At 46.0% G+C, this 16116-nt stretch overlaps 1 protein-coding gene and 1 non-coding gene across 2 annotated transcripts in view; one reads left to right on the top strand and one right to left on the bottom strand.

Annotated features, from left to right (window-relative positions):
- Positions 1-16116, top strand: part of LOC126293199 (serine/threonine-protein kinase fray2-like) — a 98379-nt gene that overhangs the window by 40399 nt on the left and 41864 nt on the right. The window lies entirely within an intron of this gene.
- On the bottom strand, positions 3967-4052 carry LOC126293838 (U6atac minor spliceosomal RNA). The gene has a single exon (XR_007552362.1). It is a non-coding gene; the product is annotated as a U6atac minor spliceosomal RNA (small nuclear RNA).

Consider the following 16116-nt stretch of genomic DNA (forward strand, 5'->3'; position numbering starts at 1 on the left):
CCCCGAGCAGATACAACGAACGAAATCGAACAAAATGAGATAAAAAAAAGATGGATAGAGCATCTGCCATATAAGCAGGAGATCCCGGGTTCGAGTCCCGGTCGGGGCACACATTTTCACCTGCCCCCGTTGATATGTATCACAGCCCGTAAGCAGCTGATGGTATTAATATAATTCTAATTTCACCACAATTTTTATTCCTTACACTTCTCTCCAATCCAGGCAGAAGATTTCTCAATGCAGCAGATGGAGAGATATACTATCTGATCAAATGTATCCGGACACCCCCAAAAACACACGTTTTTCATATTGAGTGCATTGTGCTGCCACCTACTGCCAGGCGCTTCATATCAGCGACCTAAGTAGCCATTAGACATGGTGGGAGAGCAGAATGGGGCGCTCCGCCGAACTCACGGACCTCGAACGTGGTCAGGTGATTGGGTGTCACTTGTGTCATACGTCTGTACGCGAGATTTCCACATTCCTAAACATCCCTAGGTCCACTGTTTCCGATGTGATAGTGCAGTGGAAACGTGAAGGGACACGTACAGCACAAAAGCGTACAGGCCGACCTCGTTTGTTGACTGACAGAGACCGACGACAGATGAAGAGGGTTGTAATGTGTAATAGGCAGACGTCTATCCAGCCCATCACACAGGAATTGCAAACTGCATCAGGATTCACTGCAAGTACTATGACAGCTAGGCTGGAGGTGATAAAACTTGTATTTCGTGGTCAAGCGGTTGTTCAAAAACCACATATCACGCTGGTAAATGCCAAACGACGCCTCGCATGGTATAAGGAGCGTAAACATTTGAAGACTGAACAGTGGAAAAATCACGGTACGCAACGTGACGATCCGATGGCACGGTATGGGTATGGCGATTGCCGGGTGAACGTCATCTGCAGCGTGTGTATTGCCGGCGGTGGTGTTATTGTGTTTTTCACTGAGGGGGTTTCAACCCTTGTTGTTTCGTGTGGCACTATCACAGCACTGGCCTACATTGATGTTGTAAGCACCTTCTTTCTTCCCACTGTTGAACAGCAATTCGGGGATGGCGACTGCATCTCTCAATTAGAAAATGAGACACTTACGAGTAGTGGATGAGTTGTGCTCTTTGGGCACAAAATAACTAAAGATGTACAGAGGATATAAAATGTAGACTGGCGATAACAAGAAAAGCTTTTCTGAAGGAGAGAAATTTGTTAAAATCGAGTACAGATTTCAACGTCAGGAAGTCTTTTCTGAATCTATTTGTATGGAGCGTAGTCATGTAAGGAGTGAAATATGGACGATAAACAACTTAGACAAGAAGAGAATAGAAGCTTTTGAAATGTGGTGCTACAGGAAAAATTTGTGGCACAACCTGAGGCATCAAGGGATCACAAATTTAGTGTTGGAGGGAAGAGTGGAGAGTAAAAATCGTAGAGGGAGACCAAGAGATGAATACACTAAGCAGATTCAGAAGGATGTAGGCTGCAGTAGGTACTGGGAGATGAAGAAGCTTGCACAGGATAGAGTAGCATGGAGAGCTGCATCAAACCAGTCTTGGGACTGAAGACCACAACAACAACAACCATCTCGTCATTAGTTGCTGAATCTGCCCTCGTAATCTTCAACATTCATCTGTAGCGTCACATTTCTAAGGCTTCTGTCCTCAAACTGCCTCTTGGCTTCTGCCTCGGGTTTTTCGCCCGACGTTCATGTGGTAATTTTTCTGCCTGAGATTGTCAAAGTTTCACCCTCCATTGGTGGTGGTGTTTTTATATTTTTTCCTCTGCCCTGAGGGGAAAGAGCGGGCTGTTTGTGGGCTTGCTATTTGCCCTTCCTAGCCATAGGTTTTAACAATTTTATTTTTAAGCATTTATTACATTTTTCTTGCTATGCAGTGCAAGTTTTCTTTGGTTCTTTGACATTTAACAATGACATTTTTAACTAATTTTGCAATGGACTTTGTTTTTTAACTAGTTTCACAATGCAATTTGTTCTTTAAGATTTATAGTTCATATTTATAGCTAGTTTACAATACAGGTAATTTCTTAATATTACAATATATATATTTTACAGTTTTAATTTTTACAAAGTAAACTAGGTAGAAACGTAACATAGGAAACTGAGAGTAAAAAGAGGAATAGTAGGAACAATAATAGTAGTAAGAGCATATTATACTCGTGATAGATGGTTGGTAGTAAGGTATCCGTATATACACTCTTACTCATAAATTAAAGATAATGCTGATACATGGTGAAACAACGCTCTGGTAGACGGTATGCGCGTTTAAATCACCTCGGGGTATGACCATGCGGTGCATTTGACCTGCGGTCATAGCACGGTGGCGCTGGCAGCAGTCCACATACGCAGAGGTGTGTTGGTGCATGTCAGAGTACGGTGCAGCGAGTAAGTGTGCAGACGTTTCTCCACGTGCTAGTGGTGACTATGTGTTGAAAATAGCTCAAAGAATACATTGTGATGACGTTATGTGCGGTAGAACACTAGGGCGACTGGAGGCTGGTCCAACACAGCAGGTCGTAGCACGGGCCCTCCGTGTGCCTCAAAGTGTGATCTCAAGATTATGACAACGATTGCAGCATGCAGGAAACGTGTCCAGGCGCTACAGTACGGGACATCCACAGTGGTCAACACCACAAGAAGACCATCTCACCATCCGTGCCCGCAGACGGTCACGGAGTACTGCAGGTAGCCTTGCTCTGGGACATTACTGCAGCCACTGGAACAGTTGTCTCCAGACACACAGTCTACAAACGACTGAACAGACACGGTTTATTCACCCGGAGACCTACAAGGTGCATTCCACTGCCCCCTGGTAACAGGAGAGCCCGTAAAGCCTGGTGTCAAGAACACAGTACATGGTCATTGGAACAGTGGTCTCACGTTATGTTCACAGTGATTCTCGCCGGGTTTTCATCTGTCGTGAACCAGGAACCAGATACCAACCCCTTAATGTCATTGAAAGGGACCTGCATGGAGGTCATGGTTTGATGGTGTGGGGTGGGATTATGATTGGTGCAGGTACAACCCTGCATTACAGATGAACTGTAACAGGTCAGGTGTATCGGGACGTGATTTTGCACCAGTATGTCCACCTTTTCAGGGGTGCAGTGGGACCCACCTTCCTCCTGATGGATGATAACGCAAGGCCCCACCCAGCTGCCATCGTCGAGGAGAACCTTGAAACAGAAGATATCAGGCGAATGGAGTGGCCTGCCTGTTCTCCAGACCTAAACCCCATTGAGCACGTCTGGGATGCTGCCGACTTACCGCTGCACGTCTTCAAACCCCTACGACACTTCAGGAGCTCCGAAAGGCACTGGTGTAAGATTGGGAGGCTATACCCCAGCAGCTGCTCGACCACCTGATCCAGAGTATACCAACCCGTTGTGCGGCCTGCATGGTGACCATATCCCGTATTGATGTCGGGGCACATGCGCAGGAAACAGTGGCGTTTTGTAGCACATGTGTTTCGGGACGGTTTTCTCAACTTATCACATATACCGCGGACTTGCAGAACTGTGTGGTGTGTGTTCCCTATGTGCCTATGCTGCTAGCGCCAGTTTTGTGTAGTGCCACGTTGTGTGGCACCACATTCTGCAATTATCCTTAATTTATGAGCATGAGTGTAGAGTATTTTTCTTTCCCGTTTGTTACATTTAGTTGTACATTATATTTTGTGTTTACATTTACTTTTTCCATTTTTGTTGATTAGAGTGCAGAACGAGGGAGGGGGGAGTGAAAAAGAGTCGGGATTTTATTTTTCATGTCTTGGCGGATCTTTTAATGGGCCGTGTATATGGTTCTGTTTTATTCGCGTGTTCTTTCGTCTAGGTGCGGGAAGAGGATGGTATTTGTTGTGAGTGGTGACAAGGTGCGAGCGAGATCGGGGTACATCTTTGGTGTGTTGTGTGCGATTGTGTGGGAGGGTGTTGTTTATTTGAATTTAGGTTTCCAAAAATGGGTCGAGCGCTGAAAACTCAGCGGTGCCTCAACCTCATATGTGTCCCATCCATGTCTACGGGAGTGCTAACCACAACGCGAGCTCGTGGCAGCAGGCTATATGTAGCTGGCAGAGCAACGTCGGAGGGCTTCTCATTTCCGGTGCGGTTCTCCTCTTCCTACCTGTGACGGTCGTTCGCTGCAGCACGGGAAGCCAGGATCCCTCTACCTCGAGGCTTATTTCTTCCTTTTTGAAGCTGTTCTCGTGTTTGTGTATTTTTATAGCTTCTCTGAACAAGCCGGTGCGATAGCTCTTCTCTACGTGGTCGGTCTCACACAGTGCGTGCTCTGCCACGACCGATTTTTCCCTTGCTCCAACCTGCAATGCCGCTTATGTTCTTTGAACACGTACGTGTGTCTGTCTGTGTGTGTGTGTGTGTGTGTGTGTGTGTGTGTGTGTGTTGGGGCTTATGGGCACTCAGCGTCGAGATCATCAGCGCCCTGACACACATTAAAAGAAACGAATGTGGGGCGGCCGAAGTGGCCGAGCGGTCCTAGGCGCTACAGTCTGGAGCTGCGCGACCGCTACAGTCGCAGGCTCGAATCCTGCCTCGGGCATGGATGTGTGTGGTGTCTTTAGGTTAGTTAGGTTTAAGTAGTTCTAAGTTGTAGGGGACTGATGACCTCAGATTGTAAGGCCCGTAGTGCTCAGAGCCATTTGAACCAAACGAATGTGGACAAACTTAGTATAATTTTCATTGATACTGGTGTTGAATGAGCGTCCAGTAATTCCAACAAACTTTTCTGCATTACAGGGTATGCGTTATATCCCCGATATTGCAAGTGGGTCCCTTTTCTCCTTTGCCTCAGACACTTTTTGATGTTCTTTTTGGTTTGTTTTCTTCTTGTCTGAACTGCCTATCGTCCAGTTTCACGAGCCCACAGGTCGATGCTCCACACAAATACCTTCCGTAACACTTACAATTTATATTCGATATTAAGAAATTTCTGTTTTTCAGAAATATTTGCCCTGCTGTTGCCAGTCTGCTGCGTACCCTCTGTATTTCGTCCATCTTCAGTTATTTTCCAGCCCAAACAGCGAAAGTCATGTATTTCCTGTACTGAGCCATTTTCTAATCTAGTCGCTTCACGATCGCCGCATCGGAATCCATTGCCCTTCCAGTGATTTTCCTGGGCAGTGATCTTATACTCTGCTTCAACTGTTCTTCCAAGTACTTTGCTACTTCAGACAGAATGAGAATATCATCGGCAAACCTCGAAGTTTTTATTTCTTCTTCGTGATCATTGGTTCCGTTTCCAAATGGCTCGTTAGTTTCATTGGTAAGTTACTGGAAATGGAAATGATCGTATGGAGTAAGTGGCCGGGAATTCTCGGGCGTGAAGTTCGGCAGCCAAGTGCAAGTCTCATTGAGCGCGACGCCACATTGGGCGACTTGAGCGTCGACAATGGGGTAAAGTGATGATGGCGACAGCACAACACCCAGTCCCTGAGGGGAGAAAATCTCCCACCCCAGCAGGGAATCGAACACGGGCTGCCGTGCGTGGCATTCCAATGCGCTGACCATTCAGCTAGTTCGGCGGACGGTAAGTTACTGAAAGAGCACATAGCACACTAAGTACCTTCAGGGATATCTCACTACCTTCTCAGTTTTCGTGTCCGTCGATTCTTACAACTGCAGTCTTATTTGTGCACACATTGCTCAAATGGCTCTAACCATTATGGGTCTTAACATCTGAGGTCATCAGTCCCCTAGAGTTACAACTACTTAAACCGAACTAACCGAAGGACATCAGACACATCCATGCCCGAGGCAGGATTCGAACCTGCGACTGTAGTAGCAGCGCGGTTCCGGACTGAAGCGTCTAGAACCGCTCGGCCACACACGTTGCAGACGACGTTTAACTCACTAAATTTTATCCCTACTACATTCAGAACTTCAAAGAGTGTGATCCAGTTGTACTGGTTCTTTATTTACGTGACCATTACGGCACTCCAATTCCAGTTCTCGATACCAGTAATATCGTACTACTTTTCTGCGAAGTAACCGACATATTTTTGTGACAATATTCACATTTGGTTTTATTAATGTATAGGTACTCCGATGTATCGATATGTTACAGTGATATGGTCCTTGTGTGTATTCATTTCTGTGAGACTGTCATGTTCTTTGACTTACTTGTGACCATTCTGGCGCGAATGGACACAGAGCAGTCTTTGTTTCACTTTGCAAAAGTTAAGTTGTTATTTCGCTCCGTAAAAGAACAGTCAAGTTTTGTGTTTGGTTAAAGTAGAAATTACATATATGAAGATTGATACAAAACTGTTTTCTTGATGATATGACAATTAAGAAGAAGCATATGTGAATTTACAAGAAGTTTAATAAAAATGTGGATCGTGACCATCAAGTCAAAATTTTTTTCTACCACACCATTGTTCTGATCTGGGATTGTTTGATAATTAAGAATTTCCTGAAAAACGCATTTGTTAGGTCTTCAAATATTGCTAAAATACAGATTTGGACCTTCTAGCAGTCAAAGTGGAATCACCCTAGAATCAACAAGATGAGCCATAACAACTTCGACGAAATCTACGTGGGAATCCATTCAAGATAAGTGCCAAAATTAATGACTTTTTTACAGTGACTTCATTATTTCCATTCTGACGATACCATCCACAGTCAATAACTTTGTTGTTGCCGGATAAAGCGAACATATGCTGCGTGAGCAACATTATTAATCTGATTTCTAACCTACTTTGCAAGTGGTGATATTGTTAGACAGTCCATATTATCAAAAACGTTCTCTAAATCTACAAATCCCGTAAAGGCTTCAGGCTGTCAGTATCGCTCCCATGTTCCTACTATGGGCCGGTGGCGTGAACTCGATCTTTCGCTTGTGTTGAGGTCATCTGTGAGGATAGGTCAGTCAGTTTAAAAATATGTAACAATATCCGGTTTATGATGAGGAAATATCTCCGCAGAGGACACACTGCCAACGTACATTTTAATGCCGAAGCACACAAAGGTGTGCACAGGACGTAAAAGTGCCGATGCGTCATAGATGAGGTCACCATCTCAAAATATTTAGCTAACAGGACGTTTGTGCAGGCAGCGGTATGGCAGGCATTCGGGTCTACAGCGGTTCGAAAATCCGTCCAGGGTTTCCGGGGTTTCGCCGAATCGTAGAGGAAGGTCAGTGACCGTAAGGCTGGGTTCAAATGGTTCAAATGGCTCTGAGCACTATGGGACTCAACTGCTGTGGTCATCAGTCCCCTAGAACTTAGAACTACTTAAACCTAACTAACCTAAGGACATCACACACATCCATGCCCGAGGCAGGATTCGAACCTGCGACCGTAGCAGTCGCACGGTTCCGGACTGCGCGCCTAGAACCGCGAGACCACCGCGGCCGGCATAACGACGGGTCCTACAAGGAATGCTAAGAAAGGTGGGAAGACACATTTACTATGCAAGGCTGACAAGATACAAACTTCAGAATATCCCGCAGTCAGCATCAAATATTCGCTGATGACGGCGAAGATGTAGAGAACAAACGGAAAAAATACAAAGGAATCGTTCAATATGCCCAGAAAAGTATGCTCCGAGTAAGGTTTTAAGGGATGGGAAAGATCCGCCATGGTTGTGTTAGAAAAGCGCTACGTAAACAAAGAGCACTTCATCTCAGGTTCAAGAGAAGTAAAAACCTAGCTGACAAAGGTGGACGACACAAAATGAACGTAAGGCAAGCAATGAGAGAAGCGTTCAATGATTTTGAAAGTAAGACGTTGTCAACCGACCTGAGTAAAAACCCTAAGAGATTTTAGTCGCATGTAAAATCAGTAAATGGCCGAAATCATCTATTCATTCTCTCAGCGACCACACCGGCACCTAAATGGAAGATAACAGAGAAGGCCGAAATACTGAATTCGGGCTCTCGAAATTGTTTCATCGCGGAAGATAGTAACACTGTCCCTCCTTTCAATCGTCGTACGAAATGGTAGATATTGAGGTAACCGATCGCGGAATTGAAAAACTACAATAGCTTAGCAGTGGAAAGGCTTCAGGACCAGATGAGATACCTATAAGGTTCTATAAAGATTATGCGAAAGAATTTGCTCCCCTTCTAGCAGTAATTTATTGTAGATCGCTTGGGCAGCGAAAGGTACTTAATGACTGGAAAAAAGCTCTGGTCATTCCCGCTTTTAGGAAAGGCCGTAAGACAGATCCACACCTTTATAGACTATAGACCTACCGGGTGATCAAAAAGTCAGTGGTGGTGGTGGTGGAGGTTAGTGTTTAACGTCCCGTCGACAACGAGGTCATTAGAGACGGAGCGCAAACTCCGGTTAGGGAAGGATTGGGAAGGAAATCGGCCGTGCCCTTTCAAAGGAACCATCCCGGCATTTGCCTGAAACGATTTAGGGAAATCACGGAAAATCTAAATCAGGATGGCCGGAGACGGGATTGAACCGTCGTCCTCCCGAATGCGAGTCCAGTGTGCCAACCACTGCGCCACCTCGCTCGGTTTTTTTTTTTTAAAAAAGGTCAGTATAAATTTGAAAACTGAATAAATCACGGAATAATGTATATACAGAGGTACAAATTGACACACATGCTTGGAATGACATGGGGTTTTATTAGACCCAAAAAAATACAAACATTCAAAAAATGGCCGACAGATGGCGCTTCATCTGATCAGAATAGCAAGAATTTGCATAACAAAGTAAAACAAAACAAAGATGATGTTCTTTGTAGGAAATGCTCAATATGTCCAGCGTCATTCCTCAACAATACCTGTAGTCGAGGAATAATGTTGTGAACAGCACTGTAAAGCATGTCCGGAGTTATGGCGAGGCATTGGCGTCGGATGTTGTCTTTCAGCATCCCTAGAGATGTCGATCGATCGCGATACACTTGCGACTTCAGGTAATCCCAAAGCTAATAATCGCACGGACTGAGGTCTGGGGACCTGGGAGGCCAAGCATGACGAAAGTGGCGGCTGAGCACACGATCATCACCAAACGACGCGCACAAGAGATCTTTCACGCGTCTAGCAATATAGAGTGTTTTTGTTTTGTTCTAATAAAACCCCATGTGATCCCAAGCATGTGTGTCAATTTTCACCTCTCTATCTACATTATTCCGTGGTTTATTAAGTTTTCAAATTTATACTGACTTTTTGATCACCCGGTATATCATTGACGTCGATCTGTTGTAAAATTACGGAACATGTTTTATGCTCAACTATTACGACGGTCTTGGAAAATGAACATCTCCTCTATAACAATCAACATGGATTCCGCAAACAGAGATCCTGCGAAACTCAGCTCGCTGTGTTTCTCCGTGAGGTCCACAGCGCAGTGGACAACGACGCTCAGATTGATGCCGTGTTCCTTGATTTCAGTAAGGCGTTTGACACCGTCCCGCGTTGGTGTTTAATGAAAAAAATACGAGCTTACGGAGTATCAGAGCAGCCCTACGATTGGATTCAAGGCTCTCTTGCAGACAGAACTCAACACGTCGCTCTTAATGGAACTAAATCAACAGATGTAAATTTAATAACCGAAGTACCACAGGGAAGTGTGGTAGGATCGTTGCTGTTTACAATATATATAAATGATCGAGTAGAAAGCGTCGTATGCACTTTAAGGCTATTGGCAGACAATACAGTTGTCTGTAACAATGTAGCAACGCCGGAAGATAGTAAGAATTTGCAGAACGGCCTGCAGAGAACTGATGATTGGTGGAGACTCTGGCAGCTGACCCTGAACGGAAATAAATGTAACATATTGCGCATGCATAGGAAAAGAAATCCACTACTGTACAGCTACCCTATTGATGACAAACAGCTGGAGACAGCGTCTGCCATAAAATACCTAGGCGTAACTATCCAGATGGAATGACCATATAAAACAGATGGTGGGAACAGCAGATACAAATCTCAGATTCATCGGAAGAATCTTAAGCAAATGTAACTCATCCACGAAAGAAATAGCTTACAAGGCGCTTGTTCGCTCGACTCTTGAGTATTGTTCACCTGTCTGGGATCCATGTCAGGTAGGACTGACAGAGGAGATAGAGAAGATCCAACGAAGAGCGGCGCGTTTCGTCACGGGATCGTTTAGCTGGCGAGAGAGAGCGTTACGGAGATGCTAAACAAACTCCACTGGCAGACGTTGCAAGAGAGGCGTTGTGCGTCACGGAGAGAGTTACTATTGAAATTTCGGGGCAAGGAGGAGTCGAACATTATATTACTTCCCCCTACATCTCGCTTATTGACTACGAGGAGACAATTCGAGAAATTAGAGCCAATACAGAGGCTTACCGACAATCATTCCTCCCACGCACTATTCGCGAGTGGAACAGGATTGGAGGCACCAGATAGTGGTACCGAAAATAGCCCCCGCCACACACCATTAGGTGGTTTGCGAAGTAGATGTAGATGTAATCTGTCGTGGCAGGCGCGCGAGCTGGTGGGGATGACCGCTCGCTCTCGGACTCCCGCTGTTTACTGGCAAACAACTTGTGTACGAAGGGCACTGCGTTAGAAACAGTTTTAGTGCTAGTAGTGGTTGAGATCAATCTGCGGTGTTTAAGAGCCGCCATCTCAGATTGTTTTTCAAATCGGGGAAGCTTGCCGTGCGGTAATAATGCGAGAGTAATATTTACGGAATTTAAGATTTGTTCGTTATCTGGAAATAACTGAGAAAGTGTTGTGTTAATCGTGTAGCGAAACGCTCGCCCCCTTATATGCTATCATTTAGTGAAGACTCCTTCCGATATCTACAACTGCTGTGGAAGTTTCAAGCAGTCTAGACTGCACTGTCATTGTGGAATTTTAATCTAGCAGATGCATAAAATCTGATTAGCACGGTTCATCTCGGCCAAAACATTGCACAATAGCTGGAGCCCACCCAAGACCACCTTGCAGACATTTATTTAAGTACCTTCGCAGTACATATATTTACTTATCAAATTTGTTATTAGTAACCCATCTCAATTCACAAATAACAGCGAAGTGCATGGCTACAATACTAGAATAAAGGGAGATCTTCTCTATTCCGGGCTAACTTTGACACGACTGCCCATTAAAATTGCTACACCAAGAAGAAATGCAGATGATAAACGGGTATTCATTGGGCAAATATATTATACTACAACTGACATGTGATTACATTTTCACGCAATTTGGGTGCGTAGATCCTGAGAAATGAGTACCCAGAACAGCCACCTCTGGCCGTAACAACAGCGTTGTACGCCAGGGCATTGAGTCAAACAGAGTTTGGATGGCGTGTACAGGTGCAGCTGTCCATGCAGCTTCAACACGATACCACAGTTCATCAAGAGTAGTGACTGGCGTATTGTGACGAGCCAGTTGCTTGGCCACCACTGACCAGACGTTTTCAGTTGATGAGAGATCTGGAGAATGTGCTGGCCAGGGCAGCAGTCGAACATTTCCTGTGTCCAGAAAGGCCCGTACAGGACCTGCAACATGCGTCCGTGCATTTTCCTGCTGAAATGTAGGGTTTCGCAGAGATGGAATGAAGGGTAGAACCACGGGTCGTAACACATCTGAAATGTAACGTCCACTGTTCAAAGTGCCGTCAATGCGAACAAGAGGTGACCGAGACGTGTAAGGCCGGCCGGAGTGGCCGAGCGGTTCTAGGCGCTACAGTCTGGAACCGCGCGACCTCTACGGTCGCAGGTTCGAATCCTGCCTCGGGCATGGATGTTTGTGATTTCCTAATGTTAGTTAGGTTTAAGTAGTTCTAAGTTCTAGGGACTGATGACCTCAGAAGTTAAGTCCCATAGTGCTCAGGGCCATTTTTTGAAGCATGCTGCTATCGTTTTTTCGTGTAACTGTGGAGTACTTATAACCGGACGCTATCGACAATAATCGGCCACTTTGACCTCCAATAACTCATGTACTATTTAAGTTACATGCCTGTAATTCATACCAATTTAGGTTTACACTAATAGCTTTCTAAAGACGCGTAGTTCGATGAAATCTGATGAACCGTTGAGATTTTGGAAACCCGCCAGGGTAGCCGAGCGCGCTAATGCGCTGCTTCCTGGACTCGGGTAGGCGCGCCGGCCCCGGATCGAATCCGCTCACCGGCTTGACGACGGAGTCCGATGTGCCGGCCAGCCTGGATGTGGTTTTTAGGCGGTTTTCCACATCCCACTAGGTGAATACCGGGCTGGTCCCCACGTCCCACTTCAGTTACACGACTCACAGACATCTGAACACTTTTGCACTATTCCATGGATTACACTAGACACAGACAGTTGGGGTACACTAATTCCTTGGGGGGGTATGGGGTGAAAGCAGGAAGGGCATCCGGCCACCTCTTAAATTAACCTTGCCAAATCCTTTTAACCATGCTGACCCTGCGTCATTGCGGGAAAAAGGCACAAGCAAAAGGAAGAAAGAAGGTAGTTGAGATTTTGGAAATTCGTTGCTGGGTGTTACTTGTATAATTTATTGTCAGATACTAAACTTTAAACTTATAAAGATATTGGAAATCTGATTACACCATCAGAATTGTTGTGCAAGTAATGGTAATACACATTTTTCTTTTTGAGGTATAATGATTCATATTTCTATACGAACTGTGAAATGTCTGCCATTAAGGTTTCACAAACTCCGCCATATTCGGCACTCCCCAGCACAGACATCTCCTTCATCGACACAAAGCACCGTTCTCGTCACAGCGGAATTCCCAGCCACGCGGCTGGACCATGCGCTGGGGCTACCCCACTCGTCCGGCTAACGTTCGACACCACGTGTTTACTGCCGGGCCCCGGCTGGACGAGCAGCCGGACCAACTCCGATCTTGAATATCTCCAGGGCGCCACAACTCCGCCGTTACCTCACAACATTCCTCTGCACAGCACCACATACACCATTTTTCTGCAAGACAATACACGACCACATGTTGCTGCACGAAGACATGTCTTCTTGGTGTCACAGCATGTCAGCATTTGCTCTGGCGCACCAGAAGACCAAACCAGCCGTCAGTTGAAAATGTGTGGAATGTGGTGAAACGATGGTTGCACAGGTGTGACCAAATACCAACGACCACAGATGAACTGTGGAACCAGGTGAATGCAGGGTGGATGGAATTACCAGAATATACAGGTACTGTGAATATGTTGTTGTTGTTGTTGTGGTCTTAAGCTCTGAGACTGGTTTGATGCAGCTCTCCATGCTGCTCTATCCTGTGCAAGCTTCTTCATCTCCAATTACTTACTGCAACCTACATTCTTCTGAATCTGCTTAGTGTATTCATCTCTTGGTCTCCCTCTACGATTTTTACCCTCCACACTGCCCTCCAATGCTAAATTTGTGATACCTTGATGCCTCAGAACATGTCCTACCAACCGGTCCCTTCTTCTCGCCAAGTTGTGCCACAAACTCCTCTTCTCCCCAATGCTATTCAATACCTCCTCATTAGTTACCTGATCTACCCACCTAATCTTCAACATTCTTCTGTAGCACCACATTTCGAAAGCTTCTATTCTCTTCTTGTCCAAACTACACTCCTGGTTTCAACCAACCCAGTAAAATCTGGACATGACTTAACCGGATAAGAACCCAACATGGCAGATGTCAGTTTTGGAAGCACAAGTAGGAGATTGCTGATAGCCCATTGTGCGACTGTAGAGACGTGCCTTAGACCATCAACCATATCGTTATGGATCGCCCGCATACATTTTTACACTAAACAGATTCGGAAAGATGTAGGTTGCAGTAGAGATGAAAAGATACAGGATGAAGTAGCATGAAGAACTGCATCAAACCAGTCTCTGGACTGAAGACCACCACAACAACAACCAAGATGACATGCTTTTATACACTCCTAGAAATTGAAATAAGAACACCGTGAATTCATTGTCCCAGGAAGGGGAAACTTTATTGACACATTCCTGGGGTCAGATACATCACATGATCACACTGACAGAACCACAGGCACATAGACACAGGCAACAGAGCATGCACAATGTCGCCACTAGTACAGTGTATATCCACCTTTCGCAGCAATGCAGGCTGCTATTCTCCCATGGAGACGATCGTAGAGATGCTGGATGTAGTCCTGTGGAACGGCTTGCCATGCTATTTCCACCTGGCGCCTCAGTTGGACAAGCGTTCGTGCTGGACGTACAGACCGCGTGAGACGACGCTTCATCCACTCCCAAACATGCTCAATGGGGGACAGATCCGGAGATCTTGCTGGCCAGGGTAGTTGACTTACACCTTCTAGAGCACGTTGGGTGGCACGGGATACATGCGGACGTGCACTGTCCTGTTGGAACAGCAAGTTCCCTTGCCGGTCTAGGAATGGTAGAACGATGGGTTCGATGACGGTTTGGATGTACCGTGCACTATTCAGTGTCCCCTCGACGATCACCAGAGGTGTACGGCCAGTGTAGGAGATCGCTCCTCACACCATGATGCCGGGTGTTGGCCCTGTGTGCCTCGGTCGTATGCAGTCCTGATTGTGGTGCTCACCTGCACGGCGCCAAACACGCATACGACCATCATTGGCACCAAGGAAGAAGCGACTCTCATCGCTGAAGACGACACGTCTCCATTCGTGCCTCCATTCACACCTGTCGCGACACCACTGGAGGCGGGCTGCACGATGTTGGGGCGTGAGCGGAAGACGGCCTAACGGTGTGGGGACCGTAGCCCAGCTTCATGCAGACGGTTGCGAATGGTCCTCGCCGATACCTCAGGAGCAACAGTGTCCCCAATTTGCTGGGAAGTGGCGGTGCGGTCCCCTACGGCACTGCGTAGGATCCTACGGTCTTGGCGTGCATCCGTGCGTCGCTGCGGTCCGGTCCCAGGTCGACGGGCACGTGCACCTTCCGCCGATCACTGGCGACAACATCGATGTACTGTGGAGACCTCACGCCCCACGTGTTGAGCAATTCGGCGGTACGTCCACCTGGCCTCCCGCATGCCCACTATATGCCCTCGCTCAAAGTCCGTCAACTGCACATACGGTTCACGTCCACGTTGTCGCGGCATGCTACCAGTGTTAAAGACTGCGATGGAGCTCCGTATGCCACGGCAAACTGGCTGACACTGACGGCGGCGGTACACAAATGCTGCGCAGCTAGCGCCATTCGACGGCCAACACCGCGGTTCCTGGTGTGTCCGCTGTGCCGTGCGTGTGATCATTGCTTGTACAGCCCTCTCGCAGTGTTCGGAGCAATTATGGTGGGTCTGACACACCGGTGTCAATGTGTTCTTTTTTCCATTTCCAGGAATGTAGTTATCGTCCATGTTTCACTTCCATACATGGCTACCCTCCATACAAATACTTTCAGGAACGACTTCCTGACACTTACATCTATACTCGATGTTAACAAATTTCTCTTCTTCAGAAACGCTTTCCTTGCCATTGCCAGTCTACATTTTATATCCTCTCTACCCAAATAGCAAAACACCTTTACTACTGTCAGTGTCTCATTTCCTAATCTAATAACTTCAGCATCACCCGACTTAATTCGACTACGTTCCATTATCCTCGTTTTGGTTTTGTTGATGTTCATCTTATATCCTCCTTTCAAGACACTGTCCATTCCGTTCAACTGCTCTCTCTGACAGAATTACAATGTCATCGGCGAACCTCAAAGTTTTTACTTCTTCTCCATGAATTTTAATACCTACTCCGAATTTTTCTTTTGTTTCCTTTACTGTTTGCTCATTATACAGATTGAATAACATCGAGGAGAGGCTACAACCCTGTCTCTCTCCTTTCCCAACCACTGCTTCCCTTTCATGCCCCTCGACTCTTATAATTGCCATCTGGTTTCTGTAAAAATTGTAAATAGCCTTTCGCTATCTGTATTTTACCCCTGCCACCTTCAGAATTTTAAAGAGAGCATTCCAGTTAACATTGTCAAAATCTTTCTCTAAGTTTACTAAGGTTAGTATTGCCTCACGTGTTCCAACATTTCTACGGAATCCAAATTGATCTTCCCGGAGGTCCGCTTCTACCAGTTTTTCCATTCGCCTGTAAAGAATTCGTATTAGTATTTTGCAGCTGTGACAAATTAAACTGATAGTTCGGTAATTTTCACATCTGTCAACACCTGGCTTTCTTTGGGATTGGAATTATTACATTCTTCTTG

This window comes from Schistocerca gregaria, chromosome 10, assembly GCF_023897955.1.
Source record: "Schistocerca gregaria isolate iqSchGreg1 chromosome 10, iqSchGreg1.2, whole genome shotgun sequence".
Taxonomy (NCBI): Eukaryota; Metazoa; Arthropoda; class Insecta; order Orthoptera; family Acrididae; genus Schistocerca; species Schistocerca gregaria.